General features: G+C 38.4%; 1 protein-coding gene across 2 annotated transcripts in view; it reads left to right on the top strand.

The window, feature by feature from the left end:
- The window catches only part of ATP10B (ATPase phospholipid transporting 10B (putative)), a 316,520-nt gene that overhangs the window by 112,060 nt on the left and 181,343 nt on the right, over positions 1 to 23,117 (top strand). The window lies entirely within an intron of this gene.

The following is a 23,117-nucleotide window of genomic DNA, read 5'->3' as shown; positions in this document are numbered from 1 at the left end:
ATCCCTTTATTTGAGTGTTCTTTCCACTAGATGTTGAGAATTATATTGATACCATCATCAACCATTTTCCCACCATGTTAAGGGCTGGTGCCACTTACTAGTCTACTTCATAAGAATGTAAGAGCAAGCTTTTAATTAACCACATTTTTATAAAGTAAATTCAAACACATTTTCATACTTCCAAAAGGGGAAAAAATGCGACATCTTCTCTCTTGTGTTCTTTGGGAAAGCACTGGATTTGAAGGCAGATAGCATTGCTCTGTTATTTACATCCTAGATGACCTTGGCAAATTGTTTTAACCTTCCTGTGCCTCAGATTCCTCTTAAATGAGGGGGTTGGACTAGATCAGAGACATCAAACATGCTATCCACAACCCCTGCAATTCATAATACTCCCCAGGAACCAGTTTAAAATGTTATTAGGAAATATTGACAAAATAAATAAAGAAATAAGAAAATGAATAAAAATACAATAAAACATAGATAACATTATTTATTAGCTAGGTGGCAGTGGATAGGAGCACTGGGCCTAATGTCAGGAAGACGAGTTTAAATCTAGCCTCATATATTTATTAGCTATGTGACCCTGGGCAAGTCACTTAATCTCTGTTTTTGACTCAGTTTTGTTGACTATAAAATGAGAATAATTATAGCACCTACCTCCCAGGGTTGTTGTAAGGATCAAATAAGATATTTGCAAAGCATATAATAATAAAAATAAACATGTAAAAATAATTTCTACAGTCTCTTTCAGCCCAAAAATCTATGATCTTATTGTAACACTAGGTGTGGCTACGCAGTTTGAGAAGGTTGTGCTCAGTCACTATCCAATCCCAAACAGAAATGAGAGAAATTAAAATCCTCATAGACCGCTCCCTATTTAAATGGCACAGAAATGAGGTTTCTCCTCCAGGGTCTTCTAGCCACATGTATCCTCTGATCTTGAGTATCAATATGACCAAAAGAAAATGCCAATAAACTCATCTTATAAAAAAGAATGAAATTTACAAACTACCATCAGCTGTTGGGGAATAAAATGATAGGACCACCAAAGCAAATGGAAAGGAAAAGACTAAGGAGAAAGAAGATGAACCTCAGCTTCTTGGCATTAAAGTTGAGGGGGACAGAGTAGAAGATGGATATATTCACCAGGTCACAGCAGAGTTTCACTGTAGGTTCGTTTAGACAAATGTCAAGTTTTGTCCAGGAAAATCAATCCTTAGATGGATCAAGTCAAGTAAAGCTCCAGATCATAGAGATTATAGTTGATCTTGCAGTCAATCCAGGGTAGCCTAGTTCTCAGCTCTCACAATCTTTCAGTCTCTCCTTCCCCTTGGAAAATTACTTCCCAGAATCCCTGCTGTTGTGATTTGGAGTCTGATGGATATGGATAAACTTTAAAGGGAAAGATTACAGGAAGGTCTTCTCAGAAAATAAGTGAAGCCAAAAGATTGACTTCTGATTAATTGCTTCATTATTTCCAAATTAAGCATTTGCTTTCAAACTGTATAAACTCATTACAATTACCATTGAAGTAATGGTAGTTCTTTAAGCACCCTTCTAGCTCTCACTTGTTTCACTAGGGTCTCACAAAGAAGCTACAGATATTGTTACTTTATCTTTAAGAGACAAATGAGATGTTATGGAAAGAGCAGTTTGGTTGTTCGTTTTGAATTACAGCTGCAAATGTGCATCTTCCTAGCAAGTCAGAGAGAGTGTGTGTTTCATTTTTGTCTATGAAAAATCTGTGGAAAAGACAGAAAATGGAAGTGAGGAGAGCCTTATTATGAAAACTATCTTAGTTATTTTATGAAGAAGCTTTATAAAGAGAATTTTATTTAGAATCTGTAAGGAAATGACATTTATAGTGCATTTTGGAGAGACTGTCAATTGTGATGATTGAAGAGAGAACAAAGAAAAAGAATCAAAATAACATTTTCTGAGAAACTGAATTATCTCTAATCTTGAAGAGAAATACAAAGATGATTCCTGATAGATTGTAATCAGCATCTTCAACAAAATGAATGGTGGAATTGTTTCCAGATTTGAAGAGAAGTTATATCTGTCATTATAGTGAGTGTTTAAGGTTATTCTGGCTGTGATTTTCCACATAGTTAAAATACTATAAATCATTATCTATATCTTTGTTTTATTATTGATTTTATTGTTAATAAATTACATATTAGGTAACATTTAATTCTAAGAAATTAAGGCATATAATTAGATGTACAAGTAATTACTGATGGAAAAGTAAGTTCTTCTACCTTGTTAAATAAATAATACTTAATGAACTGGCATTAGGGTTTGACCTAACTGATTAATGAAAAAGAGGCTGCAATTTATTAATTAAAAATATCCAGATATACTCCTAGATTACTCTAAAGCTCAAATCAAATGAAAGATCAAATGTGGGAATCAAGAGACAGGCTAAAGGATGCACTATCAATATGGTTAATTGGTCCCAGTTAATATGGAATTTATTAATACATGGGTCTGCTACCCTAAAAGCAATTATATGGGAGCTGAATCCTTTCTTTCTGCTAAATCAAAGGGAAAAATACCTTTGATGATAATATTTTGTCCAGAAATTTTAATTCTGCCCCCCATAGTTGGAAGAAGCATGGTAATGGCCCTTCTTTTGTCCTCCCTAGAAGGATGGACATTCCAACTCCACAGAACTGTAAAACCATAGGATTATAGTGATAGAAAGAAACTTAGGGATCACAGAATCAAAAATTTTCACTAGAAAAATATCTGAGAGTTCATCTACTATGACCTCATAATTTTTCAGTTGGGGAAACTGATGTCTTCCTAAAGAGGCTGTCATCTAATCCAACCATAATTATTTTATAACTGAGGAAACTGAGGTATAATGACAGGATTTGGCCTTCCCCTAGGTTTCCCTTTTGTCAATGGCAGAATGAGGATTAGAAATCCCGTCTCAAAAAAAAAAAAAATTCTCCAAGCTATCTATGTAGCCATATGAAAAAATATTCTAACTCCCTACCAATTGCAGAAATGCAAATTAAAACAATTCTGAGGTACTTAGATTGGCTAATAGGACAGAAAAGGTAAATGATGAATGTTGGAGGGAATGTGGGGAAAATGAGACTTTAATGCACTGTTGGAGGAGTTGTGAACTAGTTCAACCATTCTAAAGAGCAATTTGGAACTATGCCCAAGGGCTATAAAACAATGCATGCCCCTTGACCTAACAATACCACTACTAGGTCTATATTCCAAAAGAGATTTTAAAAAACACAGAAAGGAAAAGGACTTATAACGTACAAAAATATTTATAGTAGCTCTTTTCTGGGGATAAATGATTAGAAGTTGAGGGGATGCCCATCATTCGGGGAATGACTGAACCAGATGTGCTGTGATTATGATGAAATGCTATTGAACTATAAGAAATGATGAACAAGATGCTGTCAGAAAAACCTGGAAAGACTTGCAAGAACTGATGCAAAGGGAAATGTACTTTGTACAAAGTAACAACAACATTGTAAGATTAACAGCCATGTATAGCTATTCTCAGCAATACAACGAGCCAAGGATTTATGATGAAAAATGCTCTCCATCCCCAGAGAAAAAACTGTTAGTGTCTGAATACAGATTGAAGCATACTGTTTTATTTCATTTTTCTTTAGTTTTTTCTTGTCTGTGTTTTCTTTCACAACATGACTATTATGAATGTTTTGTATGACTACACATGTATAACCTATATGGAATTGCTTGCCTTCTCAATGGGGGTAGAGGAGAGGATGGCAGAGAAAATGGAACCCAAAGTTTTAAAAACGAATGTTAAAAATTGTTTTTACTTGTAAGTGGGCGAAAATAAAATACTAAAAAAAACCTTAAAAAAGGGAAAATATTCTCTGGATTGAAAACTGGGCAAGTAATATAGCATAAAAGAGATCTGGTATAATTCACTTATTTTTCAGAACTTTTATAAACTAGTCTCAGGTGGTTCGCATTCTTGTCCACATACACTCACATTTGCTTGCAAAACCTAAGCTGAATTTCTCCTCTTTGGCCTTCTGTACTTTTCAGAGAAACACCATCACAATTGCTGGCTGCTATGCTTTAAGAGAGTGCTTTAATTCTATATTTTAATTAGACCCTGATATCTGTTAGACTGCCCATGATTATTTGCACATATCTGCAAGTTACCAGCTAGAAAGAGATCTAATATATCTAGAGACTCCAAATACAGATGAAGTTTTGAGTCATTTAATTTATATGATAATTGTGTAAGCCTTGTAGAATGTGTAACCATAATAAAATGAATAGGTCATCTTGATCCCAAATCCTTCAAATTGTGTTTCAGAACTTGAATTTTACCTCTTAGAAGCATTACAGTATTCAGAGCTCTCTTGCTGGGGGGAAGAAAAGTAGGACTTCAGTAGCAAATTGGATTTATAAAGACAATTAGAATTTACCAAAGACTTGAATGGTCATCTATTCTTTCAGTAAAATAAATGTGCCCAGACCACTTTAATTTCATATAATGAGTGTTCTGCCTTTGAATTTGCAGGAAAAGGTAACACGGGGAATTGGGCAAAGTTGCTTAGATATGATTAGAATGAACTTGTATACATTCTAATTTTCCTGGAATTAAAGGAACTCCCTTTCTCTTCTGTCCTGAACTTATTTTTACATGAGAAACTCAGTAATGTCCTGGATAAGTCATTCACAGAGGACACAGGGACTCTTTGATATGGAATAATTGATGGGTGGACAGAGACTTATTTCCCAATGTAAACCATCTATTACGTTCAGTGTCTGTTCTCAATAGTCTACTTTTTGGCATGCTTTTACTAATGACATACCTTATCACCTCCTCTTTACCTCCAAGTTTGACCAATGTTTACTTAATTTAAGTACCACATCATAAAGGAAGTGAGAGTTTTCAGAGCCTTCAAAGATTTTTTTTAGCTGTGTGAGCAAGAGTACCCACAGTGGCAAAATCACAGGTCCTGAAAATATTGCGGCAGTGGGATTAATGAAAAAAAATGTGTTAATTTGGCATCAGAACAACTAGGTTCAAAACCTCTTGTCACTTACTACGTGTATAAACTTGGTCAAGTCATTGAATAGCTCTGAGTCTCAGTTTCCTCCTCTATAAAATGAAGGGATTGGACTAGGTGACCTTTGAGATCATTTTTCTTCCAACTCTAGATCTATGATATATTGAAATTACTACTACCTAGCTCACAGGTTTATTGTGAGATCAAATATATGTAAAACATTCTGTAAACTGTTAAATGCTATATACGAATGTGAGATAAAATTACTAATTAACTGTCTATTCAACCTTGGGTAATTCATATCATCTCTCTGGCCCTTAGTTTTGTATATCTATAAAGTGAGGGGATTAAATAATATGCTGACCCAAGATCCTTTCAAACTTTACCACACTATGCATTTATTTGTTCTCATGTAATTCTTTCCTGTGGTCCCTCAAGATACCCCCAGGGAAAGCAAGCATCTGAAAGCTTTGGAATGAGAGGTTTAGTTTTATTTTGCCTCCATACACTCCTGGTTCTTGAGAGTTACTCCTCTTAGTTTGGAAAGTCTAGTAGCATCTGTTAGACACTTGCCATGTTTTTACCACTGTTGCATCTAGTCCAACTCATCCCTGAAATAGAATCTGCTTAAACAACGTCCTTGTCAAGACTCAGCTTGATGACCTCCAGCGATGGCCTCTACCCACTGAGGCAGCCCCATCTTCTTTTGGAGAGCATTCATAGTTAGGGAGATACCTTTGTCCTGCTATCTGGTCTAAAAACCCATCCCTCTGCATCTCCCACTGATTATTTCTAGCTTTTCCCCAGAACCAAGCAGAAAAAAGTTTGCTTCATCATCTTTATGACCGTTCAAATGCTTGAGCACAGCTACCACCATATCTATCTTAAATATTCTCTTCTCAATGCTACAGTCTCCCCAGTTCTTCTCAATTCAGACCTCAGAATTTGTTACATACTACAAAGGCTGTTCTTAAACTCCCAGAGATAACATCAAAGAGATTATATTCATTCATTCACTCATTTATCCATCTATCCCTCGCTTTGGTCACTCTTAATGTCTATTTCTCTGTATCTCCCTCTCCCTTCTTCCTTCTCCTTCCCTAGTTCACTCTTCCTCCTCCTCTCACAGATTCATCTCCTCTCATTTCAGCTTCCAAACTTGGGAATACTCACTCTGTTAGTGACATAAGCTTTTACCTCACCTCTCATCTTGGCAACCTGGTATTTATTTCTGATTGCCTCCTCTTCCTCCCCTCTAATAGGCAATCAATCATCAAGTTCCTTTGATACCCCACCAAGGTTATTTCTTGCATCCATTCCCTCCCCCGTTCTCTCTCTTCAACTTTTCCCCCTTTCTTTCACCAACCCCTGCACGTATTTTTCCTTCAGATGAACCTTTTAAATATCTCAATGAATTTTGAAAGTGTCAATTGTTTCAATTCTTTTGTTTTAATTTGCTTCCTGTCCACCAAGATCCCCTATGTCCATGATTGTTTATCATCAGAATTGTCATAAATAAATCGGTATTCCTGTCCACAGTCTATGGGAGACCACTCTATTTTTAATAGTATTCCCATATCCTTGGTCCCTTAAGCAAGAAATTAATTGCCCTTCTAATTCTGGTCAAATGGTGTTGCCTGAATTCTTAGTATTCTAGGGAAAATGAGTTAATAAAGATATCTACCTAAATTCTACAGGTGCCTTACAAATACTTAAGAGACTAGAGTTGCTATTTCAAAAAAAGATGTTGTTTCATTTTAATTGTGTCTGTGAAGCTTTAAACAGTCAATAACCAAGCAGAACTGAATTCCTATTCGTGCCAAAACCCTTGTCTCCTGGGTTAGTTTACAACGTGGAGTTTCCAAGTGCACTCAAAACTGACCCAATCTGTTAGCAAATTGCCTCCCCTAATTGGCAAGACCAGAACCTTACCAACTCCTTATAAAAGTAGACAAGCAAGGAAAAATTTCCCAAGCCTCCTCCCTGCCTCCTCCTCCATACCTCTTCTGTTATTGGGGCTGAGTAGGGAGCAGCACTGCAATGAAAAAAGATGACAAAACCCAGGGGAGCCTGGAATGTACAAAGGGCCAGTGCTTCGTTTTGATCAGATAAAGACATCAAAAGCTAATCATTGGGCTGCATTAACAGAAGTAGATTGTATATAGAATGAAGGAGGTGATAATTCTTCTGTCCTGTACTCATACCTGGAGTAATACATTAGAAACAGCAATAACAATAGTATCTAGCATTTATATAGCACTTAAAGATTTGCTAATACTTGCAAATATTACTTCATGTTGTCCTCCTAACAACACTGGCAGGTAAGTATTATTATTAATCTCATTTTACAGATGAGGAAACTGAGGCATTCAGAGTGTGACTTGCCCACAGTCACACAGCTAGTAACTCAGATCTTTCAGATTCCAAATGCCGTGTTCTACACATCATACCACCTAACTCTGAACAGTCATGTTTTAGGAAGAATTACTATTTACAACTTGTGTGACATGGAAGAAGTCACCTCTGTGAGGATCAATTTCCTCTTCTATCAAATGATCCTTAAAGTCCCTTCCAATTCCCCATTCTTTGATGCTTTTCAAAAAATTGGTGCATGCTGAGAGGAAGGTGAACAAGGTGGTAAAGTGATTCAAAGCCGTAACTTAGAATGATCAGCAAAAAGAAGTGATGATATTTAGGCCAGAGAAGAAAAAATTTAGCAGTCATGTTCCCTTCCCCACCCCTACCACAACCATGACTACTACCACCATTCCCTCTTTCATGTAAGTTCATGGATTTTCCATAGGAAAAAGAATTGATTTGTTCTGCTTGGCCTCAGAGGGTAGAACTAGCACTATGGTTTATCCTTTGTTCTTGAAGAGGACCATGATTTCAGGGAGGTGGTGTCATGACTCGCAAGTGAATTGGATTTAAATGAGGGAGCAAGGTCACCAGCCTCACTTTCTCCTTTGGAGCCATCTGGGTTCAGTGTCAAGATTTAGATCAGGATAGGATGACTATAGATGGCCCCCAGAACTAGAATTAAAGATTCAAGGAAGTAGTTTTGACTTAATATGAGGGGAAAAAACAGAGGTACTAATAGAAGAAGGGACATCCATCAGGTTGCAAAGATTGACTCAATCAAGACCCACTTATTTTCAAGTAGAGTAGTAGGTAATACATAAGGAAATTTATGCCAATCATTCATTTATTTCAATAAATGTTAAGCATCTACTAGCTTACAGTTTACTGTGCTATATTCTAGGAAGACAAAAAGCTTAGATAATGCATGATCTCTGTCCTTGTGAATATTAGAGTCTGATAGGAAAATAAGACAGAAGCATAGATAGTTATGTAACATAGTTGAGGTGCTCCTTTAAGGTATGGGCTTACATAGACAGTACAATTTTCAGGAAACCTCCCCCCCAAAAAAAAAAAAAGTTTCTCTTTTTTTGCTCATCTTCCTCCTAAGAGTTGCCTCTGGGAAATCTCAGAATATGGCTCAAATATAGCCCTTCTACGGGGCTCTACTGATGTGGGTAAGAAGACTCTCCAGCTCTCATACAAACACTCAAGGTAATAATGTATATTAGACATAGGACATCTTTTATTTTGCCCTACTGAAAATCCAGAAAAAAATACAAAATGTTCAAGATGACCCATACGTAATTGATCTAGTTTTCCTTGTTCTGGCTTTTCCCAGGGTCCTATATGATACCCCTGACTCAGTGTTAATGTATGGCTTAGGTAACCTTTGGAAGGGTAATGAACTTGGAATTGCTAGAAGGAAATATATATACACATTGATATAATATACATATGCATGTACATGCACATATATATTTATGTATGCAGATATGTATATTATGTGTGTCTATATCCAGCAAGCAGGGAAAGAGGAGTGGGAAGGCATTCCAGGCACAAGAAACTGTAAGTAAAGGTAGAAAGTAGAAAAACCACATTGTATGTTTGAAGGATTAAAAAGTAACCCCATTTTACTAAAGCTCAGAGTACTTAGAAAAGAATAATGTGAAATATAGCTGGCAAGGTAGGTTGGGGTCAGATAGTAGAAGGCCTTATCTGCCAAGCTAAGGAGCTTAGATCATATCCAATCAATGATACGCAACTACTGAAGGTTTTTTAGAAGATCAAAGTTATAGAAAAATAATCCCAGCAGTCCTACAAAGGCAGATTGGAGGGCAAAGAGAGCTAAAGGCCTGTTAGGAGGCCATTGCAATAGTCCAGGCAAGTGATAATGAGTCTGTACTAGAGAACAAAACCACAGAAAATAAAATCAGTGGGAAGAGAGAGGAAGGAATAGATATAAGAGAAGTTTCAGAGGTGAAATCCAAAGGACATGGCAACCGATTACACACATGGGAGATCAAGTGATCAGTAGGGCCCCTGACCAAAGAGAGGGCAAAGTCAAGGACAGGATTAGTAGGCAAAAAGTCAAAAGCTCCATTTTGGACTTACTGAGACTGAGATGTTGTTGGGACATAGAAACCAGGCTGGGTTCCATAGTGGAATAGAGCTATGGCTCCTGTGAAACCAGCCTTCTAGAAGCCTCAGATTTACATATTGGTTCTGGTCAGGGAAAAAGCCAGAAGAAAAGAGTGCGGGTGCAGGAGGAGGAAGACTGACTGGTAAAAGAGCACCAGCCTTGTTTCTATGTTCCCAGAAGCAGCAGCTGCAGTCATAACCTTTCATTTCATCCCAGTTGGAGTTACCGCAATATCTGCTACCCTCTCTAAAAAGCCAGGTAAATTTCCTTTCCTGCAGTGACTCATTTGTAATCTAACCCATTCCCAGGAGAGTCTGGAAGGAAGATGATTTCTTGGGATGGGACTGTGAATTTGTTACTGGAGCTGCTTCCTCTTAAGAGAATCTTCTTCATTAAAAGCTGATTGAGTTACACCACTCGTTCATTTGAAAGTCAAAAGCAATAGCCAAGGAGTTACAAGTTACTGCTCCACTAGCTGACAATTCTAAGCACCTTGATTTTGCCTGTGATAAGCATCCTTTTGGTGAATCACTTCCACATTTCATTCTGCATCTTTAAATTAGTTCACAGAGTCTGTCTTTAGTGGTTTGAGGTTTACTTATTTTTTTCCCTTAAGGTACCCTTCCCAGTACGCCCACCCAAAAAAACTTAAAAAGTATAAAGAAAACAATTAATAAAGATGAGCAAATTTATTTTGTGAGTTGGATCATTAGCTATGTGACCTTGGGCAAGTCACTTGATATTTCTCAGGGCATCATTTTCATCATGTATAAAATGAGGGTGTTAGCCTAGATGATCTCCAAAATCCCTTTCAGCTCTAAATTCTAGGATCTCATAACTCTCATTTTAGCCTCGTTTCCTATTCATTGCAATCTCAGTTGATTCAACAAGACAGTGTCTTCTACTCCCCAGTACCTTATTCCTGTGTCTTTCTACTGATTAGTCCCTGTTAATCCTTAAACCTATATCACTCTTATCATCAACCTTTTCCACTCCTACACATAAGCATAAAAAGTCTGTGCTGACAGGATCCACTAGAAAATGCATGCTATCTAAATTCAGGTGGTCCTTGCCAGTGGTGGTGGTCTGACCTGCCTGACACATGCCTGTCTTTCACCTTTCCTTCAGGATGCCCAGTTGTTTGTAGAAGTTGATTGGCAGTTGGTGAGGGTGACTGGTCCCTTCTCCACAGAGGTTGCTTCCCTCCATGACATATCCAACCATAATGTCTCCTCCAAAGTCTGGTCTCACATCTTCATCATCCTCCTGGACACCTCTATCTATAGGACCCGAATCCTCAAATTCAACATGTCAGAAATTGAACTCATTATCTTTCCTCCTTCATCTGTACCTTCTCTTAACATTGATGTTTCCATTGATGACATTAGTACCCTTTCAACTACACAAGTTCAAAACCTTGGATTCATCTTTGACTCTCCTTCACTCCTTTCCCACATCTAATCATGTACCAATTCTATCACTTCCACATCTTCAACATCTTTCACTATCCATTCTTTTCCCTCTCCTCACTCTGCCAGTTTCCCTAAATGAGGGTCCTCATCTTCTCTTGCCTAAATTATTGTAATATACTCCTAACAAGTCTTCCTGGTCCAGTCCATTCTTCACACAGATATCAAAATAATCTTCCTAAGGCATGTCTGGCCATTTCTATCCCTTCCGGGGTACCTTTCAGTATCGCCAATAAAAATACAAACTCTTTAGTTTAGCATCTGAGGTCTTCCATTTGGTATCATTCTAAATTACCATGCTAGATCTAGTTCACCTTACTTCCCTTAGAGAATTATTAATAATTAATAATAATAATTAATTACATTCTAGCAACAACAGAGTACTAGGTGGTCCCCATATTTGAAATTCCAGTTTTTGACTCCATGAATTTGGAACTGGCCATTTCCTATTCTGGAAAGCACTTTTCCTTCATTTTTATCCGTCAAAAATTCCCCTCTTCCTTCAAGTCTCTGCTTCGTGTCATCTCTTCAAAATCTTCTCTATTCCTCCCCATTGAAAACTTTCCCTCCCTCCTCAAGCTTTCTTAGAACACTCTTTCTAGGTCTTTCCTATATGCCAGTTACATTTCATGCAGTATTATCCTTATGCATACTCTACCTCCCCATAGGGGCAGGTTGATTCAGTGGATAGAGTACTGGACTTGGAGTCAGAAAGACCTGAATTCAAATCCCAACTCAATCACTTACTAGCTGTGTGACCTTAGGCAAGTCACTTAACCTTTTCCTGCCTCAGATTCTTCATCTATAAGATGGAGTTAATAGTACCCATAGAACTTACTTCACAGGGTTGTTGCATGAATCAAATGAGATGACATGTAAAGTGTTTCTGCATATCTTAAATCATTATACAAATGTCAGGTAGTAATAAAAGTCATATACTTAGTAGCAGAAGTACCACCTCCTTTAAAGTAATAATTGTCAGGTTTTATCTTTGAATCCCCAAAAACCTTAACTTGAAATGCTACTCCATTACAAATACAATCTTACTGCATCAAAGATTGCCCTTCATCCCATCCTTTCCTGACTCTTCCAATAACTTACCCTTTATTTAATATATTAGATGACTTAGCATCCAAAAACCTCTAGAAAAGTTAGACTGTTCGGTCTTTAAAAGATAGAATCCTAATAAAAAGAAATTTATACAAATAAATGTGAAGTCTTATATTTGGGTTAGACATGACTAGACCTCAGTTTATCTAAAATAAATTATATTTATGGGGATTACATAGAGAACTGAAACCTCAGTACAAGTAGATGATATGATATAGAAGCCAAAAAGCAAATGCAGCCTTAGATAACATTAGAAGAGGATCCAGGACTAGGAAGATGATTGTCTAGACTTAAGAAAGTAATGGAGAAAATATTAATCATTCAGATTAAACTTGTAAGTGTGTTGTGCATACAGTTCATCTCTGGAGAACCAGTTGCTAAATATTTGCCCACACATTGCTGTAAAAAAGCAAATGGAACTTTAGACAACATGAAAAAATTATCCAGAACAAATGGAATAATCAGTTCTACGTACTCTGTCATTTTAGGATAACTGTGGGAGTCATATTCAGTTCTGAGTAACACATTCTGAGAAGGACAATGATAAAATGAAGAGTTTGCAAAGGTTTCAAGATGGCATCGTATTGATTGCAGGACACAGGAATCATTTAGGCTGCAGGAAAACATGCTATCTGTCTTCAATTATCTGAGGGCCTGTGGTGTAGAAGAGGGGCTTTATTTGTTCTCCTTGGCACCAGATGGTAGAAGTAGGTCAAAGGGCAGAAGAGGCATATTTGGGCTTGATGTACAAAAAAACTTTTAATAATTAGAGTTATTCAGAAGTAGAATGAGACTCTCAGGAGGTAATGGGTTCCCCCTTTCTGGAGGTCTCTAAGCAGAAGTTAGATGATTACCTGTTATAGGGGCAACTGGGCTCTTTGTTACCTCTGGGATAAGATATGACCTACTTACTTTAGCATTCAAAACACTCCCTAATCTGCAAAAACGTAGCCTTATTCCATATTACTCCCCTTCATCTGATGTGTGTTCCAGCTAAACTGAACTTCCTGAATTTAATATGTGTGTGTGTGTGTGTGCGCGCGCGTGTGTGCGTGTGTACTGAGGAGGCAGAGAAGGACAAATATTCTAGTCCATCCTCCCACAGGAACATAGGACTTTCCCCCTTTTTAGAGCCTAAAGCAAATAGCCAATTAAAAGTACCCTAAGTGTTAAACTGGCAATTCATTCTCTGAATGCCTCAAAGAATCATATCTAACTCTGTACTGCTGGAGTTTGTTGCTGCTGCAAGTCCTAGCAGTAGCTAGGTGAGTTCCAGATTAGTTCATTCTGGGGATTAAGTTCTACCAGAATAAAAGAAAAAAAAAATCAGACCACACACACACACACACACACACACACACACTCTCTCTCTCTCTCTCTCTCTCTCTCTCTCTCTCTCTCTCTCTCTCTCTCTCTCTCTCTCTCTCTCTCTCTCTCTCTCTGTCTCTCTCTATCTCTATCTATCTATCTATCTGTCTTGAGCATAGCCACTAAACTTCCTCTCTCCCTGGCCCCTGCCCCCAGGACTTTAATATTCCTGCCTCCCATTTCAGAATGCATCTTCCAGTGCCTCAGGCAGGTGTACTGAGGGAGGCCTCCCAGGTGGGGTTGCCTGTAGGATCAGGGTTGGAGTTACTCATGGTGTCATCCAGGTCAGTTCTGGTAGCCCATTTGACCAATAAGGGTGAATTCCAACAGAAGGTATGAAAACAAGGTAATTATAAACTAGCCCTTCTGGCTATTATGTGCTTTGCAGATGGGAAGACAATTCCTCTCTACCAGCTGCTAATTTGAAAACAGATTTTTTTTTCCTCTCCCACAAAGAAAGTGAACCAACTAGACTGGTAGCAGTTGCCAGGGCAACGCAGCTCATACTTGGTTCACCCGGTTGATGTAGAAAATTCAAAAGAAAAAAAAACCCTGTCTTCGTTATTTCTCAGATATGCTGAAGTGACACTACACTTCATGGCATAAGCCTGAATCAACTTTTCTATAGAGAGAAGAGAAAGAAAGAAGAAAGAGGGGGAAGGGAAGCAGGAAGAGAGAGAAGAGAATAGAAGGTCAAGGACTTCCTGTGGCTTGTTAACTTACCCAAACAGGACTAAGTGTTAATAATGAGTTAGAGAAAAGAAAGAAAAATGAACGTTTGAATGAGCCCTTGTGCTTTAGAGAACCTATAAATGGTGGGTTAGTTTAGCTGGTTGGTACACAATACTAAAGTCATAAGTTTGATCCCCTAGTGATCCAGTTAACTTGCCTGAGTTCTGGGAGCATAGACAGTATACCCTAAAGCTAGCCAGCTATCTTGTAAGTATATGAACTGCCTCTGATGGGCAAGACAATGATTTGACAATCATAATCAAATAAATGAAGATGATATTGATGGTGGAGATGGAGAGAAAAGTTTGAGAGAGAGGGACTGAAACAGGCAATTCCACATTCCCCTAGCAAGTAAACAGTTCAATATACTAGTCAGAATTAGGAATAATGGATAGAAGTTCCAGATTTAGGTTTAATGTATAGGAAAATGGCTTAACCACTAGAACTGCCCCAAGGTGGAAGGGACTGCATGGAGAGGTAGAGGGCTCCCCCTCATTGAAGGTCTTCAGGCTGGATGACCACTTGTCAGGGACATTCTGGAGAGGATGATATACAGGCTGCCTTAGATGGCTTCTGAGACCCTTCTCTAGCTGAGGTTTTGCAGTGCTTTAATTGAACATCATTCCATACGTGTCTCTTAGTATGATGCTAGCCTCAAGATGCTACAGGAGGTAGGGGGTGACCACAGAAGCAAGGAAAGATGAAAGGATTTGTTTAGTTAGGTTTCTATGTCCTATCAGTTCTGCAGGAGATGGAGAGGTGTGTGGAGAATGAAGGAAGGGTGTTTGGTTTTGATTTGGAAATGTTATCAATCGTCCTGTGGTTCATTAAAAAATCCATTAGTCACAAGAAGTAAATAGATTAGGAAATCAGGAAAGGAAGAAAAAAGCACAAGTGTCTGCTTTTGTAGGGAGTGAACTGTCTGTCTAAGCTCCGTGGGGAAGGCCTGTGGTGAATGCTAAATGTGAAGGCCGGGCGGGGGAGGCTTGTGTCTGGTCTGATTTGAAGAAAGTCATGGGGAAACTTGCTTTTCTTGAAGCTCCCAAAGCTGGTGCTTCAGTAGACATGTTTCAAACACATACAGATGGTCCTAATAGCAAACCAGGTGGTTTATACAGCTGCATACCATTCCTGCTTCTGTGAATGGCATTAGTCATCCCTTCATTTTCTCATTGCCTCCCCATATCCTTGATTACCTGGCAGGGATCAGTAACTTTTGAATCTTAAGCAGTGATAAGCATTGCGCACATGGGGAAAGGCATGTGTGTTCTTCCTTCGTTGCCAAAGAAGACCATGCCATCAGGGAAATAATGACATGACTTGCACTTGACTTTGTTTTGAGAGAAGGAGCCTCACTTCTCCTCCAGAGTCATCTGAATCCAGTGACCAGATATTCATCAGGATGACTGGAGATGACCCAGGATGAAGCAATTGGGGTTAAGTGACTTGCCCAAGGTCACACAGCTAGTGAATGTCAAGTGTGAGGTGAAATTTGAACTCAGGTCCTCCTGACTCCTGCACTGGTGCTCTATCCACTGTACCACCTAGCTGCCCCTGCCAGTACTATAAATATTATAGGCACTAAATACTAGAATGATTTAAAATTATCTATATTTCTTGTTGCCCGTCCATCTCTTAAATTAAGAGGAGGGAGTAAAGCACATGCAAATCCTACAGCTACCCTAATTTAGTGAAATTAAACATACAGGTTCCAGGGACAAAATAAAGATTAAAAAAATTCTTTTAGTTCCTCTCTTTCCATTGAAGTGACAAGAGTAATAATACCATTTAGCTAGAAAGTAAACAGGAACAGAATGCCTAGTAGCATCCTCTTTTTACATATCTGAGCTAAATGGCCAAGTAAAAACTATGAAAAGTTATAATTCTGACTCTCAAAATATTCAAAAATTTCATATGCAAGTTTTCTAAATGAAAATTAGTCTCTTTTGCTCAATAAAGTAGTTAGGTTCAAATTTGGAGGAAGGGAAATAAAAAAGGAAGGGAAGGAAAGAAGGGAGGAAGGAAGGAAAGGAAAGGAAAGGAAAGGAAAGGAAAGGAAAGGAAAGGAAAGGAAAGGAAAGGAAAGGAAAGGAAAGGAAAGGAAAGGAAAGGAAAGGAAAGGAAAGGAAAGGAAAGGAAAGGAAAGGGAAGGAAGGAAGGAAGGAAGGAAGGAAGGAAGGAAGGAAGGAAGGAAGGAAGGAAGGTAACAGAACTAGGAAAGGAAAGAAAAAGTCAAGAGAGGGAGAAATGTCAGAGGGAGAGTCAGAAAAAATAATAGTGTACATGATAGACATTGATAGCATCTTAATTCACTACAAGAGAATATGGAAGGGAGATAGTATAGCTGGACAAGTCCCCAAAGGGAAAGCCTAAAAAAAGAGAGCAGCTGAAACATGGAGCCTCATTCTTACAGATTATTAGGGGTTAGGGAGTTTCCTACAAAAGAGTCCTTGCCCCTAGGACCCAGTAGCCCACCATTTTCATTTTCCATGTAACCCTAATCACTGGGAACCAATCAGGAATCACTGTGTCATCCCAGCAAGGGGACAGAGCATATGTCCATCTCCAAAGAATATGTCCCAGTCCAGGAATCAGGCTTCTCCTGGTCACCATCATTACACTAGTACTTAGAAGGTGTCTATTATGTGCCTAGGGCTATATCAGGTACTCTTTGTGGGGGGAGAGCAGAGGCAGAAAGAGGTGGCATAGGTGTCACCATGGAAGAATTTGTAATCCAGTTGATGAAAAACTGTCTGTACACATGAAACAAAAAGATAATTGTGGGAGCAGAACATAAGGAAGTACTAGATCAAACAAAATCAAATTTCAAAATTATGATACAGAGATTAAATGTGGAGAGTATAGGTTTCTGTAACTACAGTGTAATGCATCACACTTCTCTATGGGCATATGGATGGATACCTTACTCTCTGGGCTAGCTCACTCATTCCAACATGCTCCACACCAGCAGCCATAAGTTTCAAAAAAGAGCCACCATATGCAATGGTACCCACATTCTTTCAGGATCCTAGGGGACAACTCAACTGAGGGGAATACACACCCCTACTCATCACTCTACCTCTTGAGCCCACATGAGTGCACTTTCATTTACACAAACCATCTACTCAAAATTGTGATACTTTTAAATCTTAAATGTGACTATTTATTTGGCAATAAGGAAAAACAATATCACAGGTACACATATATTAAAAGCAAATGCAGGAGTGTTAAATACATTACAATCCCAATAGATCTGGGTCATGCTATAACACTAATGTACTCAATTTCTGTGGAGGAGAGTGAGTATACACTTACAGAAACTTACAAAACCACAAGAGGGAAGAAAACCCTACAGTACTCTGGGTATTTCACAACCCTATAATTAATGCAAGCACTAGTGTTATTGGTCCATTGAAAAACATCTGTACCCCATAAAAGTCTCTTCCCTCCTAACTGTTTATCTGTTGATCCTCACCTCTCTCCAACTTTGATCTCATCTAATCTTGAACCAATATAGTATTTACAAACTCATTCAATTTATAGTCATCATTAAAAAGATTTTGGGAAAGTATCATACTATTGATTAGGCTACCTTTGAAATCAAATAATTGCAAAGTTCATAAGGCTAGTTGACTCTGCTCTATATAGCCCAGCTCACTCACTGAGATGCTGCATCATATGATGGTGATAATAATAATATAAATTAACATTTATGTAGTACGTACTATGTGCTAGGCAGTGTGCTAAGTGCCTTACAGTTATTCTCTCATTTGATCCTCACAATAATCCTGAGAGGTAGTTACCTCCATATTATATATGAGGAAATGGAAACAAATAGCAAGCTCTTCACTCAATAGTATACTGCGTCATCCAGTTAGATTCCAATACGCCAAGCAAATATAAAGCCTTTTTTCCTTTCACCTCCCAAACTGGGGGAGGCAAGAGGCATCCAAGCAAAGAATAGATTCGTGTAAGAGGTCTGACCTCTCTAAATCTCTAGGTGGCACTAAGTAGCTAGAAGCTGAGCTTTCGCCCAATAAACTTGAATCTTTCTTCTGTTAGTACATAACTATTACTGAGGCTCTGGTGCTTGGTTTGTCAAACAACTCTCATAATACTACTTTTGAACCCTCTGCAGAGTCTTCCATGCTTCCTAAGAGCATTTTCAGCCTCTTCCCCACCCTAGCCCAGCCTCAGCCATTCCAGCCTACCAGGCTTTCACAGTATTCAATGATTCATTACTTATGAAGTAATTGATCATCAAATTTCCCCTATGAAATCAATAGTTCCTGCTTAATCATACCTCAGTCTTCATACAGTTCTATGATTTTTCACTTTATTGAGTTTTACCCTGTTAAGTTTTTAAACAGTTACATGCAAATAAGCTGAGGCATCACTATGCCCTATACTTCTTAATTCCCAAATGGTCTCCTATATATGTCCTTGAAACTGTTTCTTCACACTCACATGTAATCAGTGTTCAATAAATAAAAATTCTCATTAAACCATCAAACTATTCACATTCAAAGGAAGACCCACCTTGTATCCTTTCCGAAGTGATTCAGAAATTTATATTTATGCTACAGTTCATTTTCAGCCTCAACTGATCAGATTCCATTTGACAGCTGTTTCTTTATATGCATATTCTAGTAGTTTTTATTAAACCAAAATTCTTTTTCAATTTCTTTCAGGCATCAAACTCTTTGTCTATGAAAGACATTATATTATATCCTTTGGTTTTTAGTAAAACCTTTTTGCTTTATTACAAAAAAAATGTTTGCTTTTGCTGCTTTCAGCATTGAACTGCTCCATATTAAAGGGCAACACCTTAATTGTATTCTTAGCCTTGTGTATATGATGTACCTCTTTGGCAATCTGGTGAAGGCTGTGGATCCCTTTTCTGAAGAATGCTTTCAAATGCATAAAATAGCATACATAGGATTACCAAGGAAACAAATTATTACCAAGGAAACTGTTATCAAAATAAATTTTTTTTAAACCAAGTGCATAGACCCCAAGTTAAGAACTCCTGCCTTAAAGGGACAGTAACTTACATTTGATACAGAAAGTAAGCACTGTGGGTATTCAGCAAATGGAGAGAGAAATGTGAACTAGGAACCCTGGAGGCCACAGAAGTCACCTATTAGCATATATTCTATTCATTGCCTGGAAATGGTCCAGGATGCAAGGTGAGATCTTATGCCACTGGACCCAGATGGTTCAGGAGAAGGAAGTGAGGTTGGTGACCTTGCACAGCCCTCCCTCACTCAAATCAAAGTCAACTGCAAGTCATGTCATCATCTTGATGTCATGGTCCTCTTAGAGAGTGAAAGACAAACACAACAAAAACAGTACATTGCCTACTCCTAGGTTAAAACTTTCCCCATGGGTATTTGTTTTCTCATTTTTCATCCCAATCTATTCTTTTTGCAATTTCCTCTGTTTGGGACTCATGGCCTATCACCTCATATTCTTGCGTTTTTTAATTTGAATCAATGAGAACAAATCATTTCCTTCCAAAGGCTAGTTGGGATAATGAAAAGGTCATATTTGGAGGCAGAGGACCCAGGTTCAAGTCTTGATTCTGCTGATTTAGAACTAGAAGAAACCTCTGAGGTCATCTAGTCTAACCCTCTCATTTAACAAATGATGAAAGTGAAGTCCTCAGAGGCAAAGTCATTTGCCCAAGGTCACACAAACATGAGAAACAAAACTAGGATTTGAACCCAGGTCCTCTGTCCCCAAATCCATTGCTATTTACATTTTATCACAAGTTACCTCACTTTCCTAGGCCTTGGTTTTCTCATCCATAAAGTGAATAGTGAGGCAAAGTAATATATGGTTGTTGCAATCCTTCTGGAAAACAATTTAGAATTATTCAGTGTATATGTGGGGGTGAGGTGGGGGAAAATCCAGAAATTGCTAAACTGTTCATATCCTTTGATAAAGAGATTCCACTGCTGGACATGTTCTTCAGAAGAGTAAAAGACCTAAAGAAGGAGCCCCATACCTACCGGTTTAAATGTGAGGGAGGGACATCTAGGTGGCCCCACAAATAGAGTGCTAGGTTTGGAATCAGGAAGACTCATCTTTTTGAGTTCAAATCCAGCCTCAGACACTTACTAGCTCTATGACCCTGGACAAGTCCCTTAACCCTGTTTGCCTCAGTTTTCTCATCTGGAAAATGAGCTGGAGAAAGAAATGGCAAACCACTCCAGTATCTTTGCCAAGAAAACCCCGGATGAGGTCATGAAGAGCCAGACATGACTGAAAAATGACTCAACAACAACTCAAAAAAATGTAAAGAGGAGAAAAAGGAACTTAGAGTCTTTTGAATAATTGTAAAGGGAGAAGGAAAGGGTTACACAAGCATTGTGACCAATTCAATTCAGCAAACATATATTGAGGGTGTATTATGTCCAAGGCACTGTGTTGGCTACTGAGAATGCAAAAATGAAACTATCCCTGCCCTTGTGCACAGATAAATCAGTAAAAGGTGATTGGAAGAATGCTAGCAATTGAGGGGACTTGAGGTTTCTTGGAAGGAGTGGCACCTAAGCAATATTCAAGGTTCTATTCTAAATACAGTTGATTAGAGCCATGATGCATGGCTAAGCTTGCCAACAATTCCTTTTCTTGGAGAGGGTCCAGGCAATATAACAAGTTATAAAAGCAATTCCATGGAAGCAATGCTCTTCCCCCTTGTCATCCTATAGCTTGGTGTAGGGTCTGGGGTACCAGAGCAGCTGAAAGAGCTCCCAGCTAGAATCTTGGCTCAGCAGGATCACCTGATATAAATGATGAACTGCTCTGACCATTCCAACTAATTAATTCTATAGGAACCCTTAATGGCCAGACAGATTTCTCACTGTGCTTAAAAAGTCTACATTTCTCATATGAGACAGAACAGATTTTGAACAAAATTAAATCAAATTTTTAAACAGACATCAGCTCATTTCATTTTATCTCACTTCCCAACAACTCCAGTGTCACAATGATTCCAGTAAAGTATGTGTACTTTGGTGTGACCCATGCCAAGGCCAAAGATCAAGAAGGAAATAATGTTTCTGCTGCCTGAAAATTCCTCAGACAAAAGGTGCTCTCCTTCCTTCCTTCTTCTTAAAATAAAATATGGGAGCTCCTCCTCCCCCTTGCCCATTTTCCAATACTATTCCAAATGGTCATCATCATTGTTCAATAACAGAGAGGGTGGGGCAGGGCACAGGTTGACCAGGAGAAAATAATCCATGTTTCCTGAACAATTTTGCATGCAAAAGGACTTTCATAATGAACAGACTAGACAGGAAGGGAGAGGAATATTAAGTATAGCTGAGCTGTCAAGTGAGGTTTTCTTGTTCCATATCTACCCCCTCCATCCTAACTCTTGGTTGCCTGTGTTTAGATGTACCTGAGACAAGTTTTAAGTGTGCTCTTTGAGAAAAGTCCCTTCCGATGACTTAGAAAGCCTGGGGGAGCTTAGTAACCTCTATATATGACCTGAATATATGTTTATCCTAATGGACAAATATTTGTTCAGTGGGTACTATATGCCAGGCGTGGCAGTAGTCCTTTCTCTTTCATTCATATGACTGAAGATGTATGCTTCAGATCAGGAGTGAATCCTTTGGATTCAGTCAAAGGGCTACACTGGAGGACCTAGAGGGCCACATGTAGCCTAGAAGCTGTAGGTTTCCCACCCTTGCTCTAGATAATAATCTATCAGTAATCTATGAAGCATGATGGTGTCATGGTGAAATCACTAAAGCAGGAGTTTGGAGACTTGCATTCTATCCTAAATTCCACAAATATATTATATTAGATGATAAATAATAAAGTCATTTAAGCTTTCCATACTTTAATTTCTTATCTACACAAAGAAACTTAGGAACATAAAATGTTAGACTTGGAAAGGACTTTAGAGGTCATTTAGTCCAACACTTGATTTTCCCAGAGATGAAAATTGACTTTCAGAGAAAGTAAATGGCGTGACCAAAGGCACACAGATAGTGCCAGGTCTTCAAGCTCCAAGTCTAACACTCTTTCCATTAGACTGCACCGTCTTTGGCCACATCACCCCCAATCAGTCCAACAGGGTAGTTATGGGGGGAGGGGGGGATAAGCTGATAAAAGTGGAAGTGCTTTGAAGAGTATGACACCACACTTAGAAGCAACTCAGAGAATAATAATAAAACTAACATTTATATGATTTTTACTGTGTTAACCACTTTATAATTACTATCTTATTTGATCTTCTCCACAACCCTAGGAGGTAGAAGTTATTATTATCCCCATTTTATGGATAAGGAAACTGAGGCAAACAAAATAATGTTAAGTTACTTGCCCAGGGTCAAGCAGCTAGTAAGCATCTGAGGCCAGATTTGAACTATGGTCATCCTGACACTCTATCCACTGTGCCAACTAGCAGAAAGTTGTTTATTTACCTGTGAGAGGTAATAGAAAGAGTGCTGTGTATTCAACATACATTTGAAATATGTTTGTTGTTCTTAAGGAGGAATGATTCATAGACTCCTCTTTCTAGTCATTTTCTCATTCCATGAAGTCTTTGTTTAACTTTTTTTAGAATGGAAGAATGTCAAAGCCATATGGTTCCTTAAAGATTATCTGCTACATATGAGGAAACTGAGACCCAAAAATGGGAAATGATTTGCCCAAGATGACACAAGGGCCAAAACTCAACCTAGGCCCCCTGATTCCTAGTCCAATATTCTTAGACTGGTTCCCATTTCTCTAAATTAGTCAATTCCCATGCAGAATTCTTCTCCATATTCCTTTTCAGTCCCTAAATGAGGCTGAGCATATTTCCTGAGTGAAAGATTTTTGGTGTAATAAAGCCAGAAACACTGGATAGTTGTGTGCAGTGTTTTCTTCATGCTGGATTTATGGGAA

Source organism: Notamacropus eugenii, chromosome 1 (genome assembly GCF_028372415.1).
Source record: "Notamacropus eugenii isolate mMacEug1 chromosome 1, mMacEug1.pri_v2, whole genome shotgun sequence".
NCBI lineage: Eukaryota > Metazoa > Chordata > Mammalia > Diprotodontia > Macropodidae > Notamacropus > Notamacropus eugenii.
The sequence above is the reverse complement of the archived record's forward strand: the minus strand, read 5'-3'. Positions and strand labels throughout refer to the sequence as shown.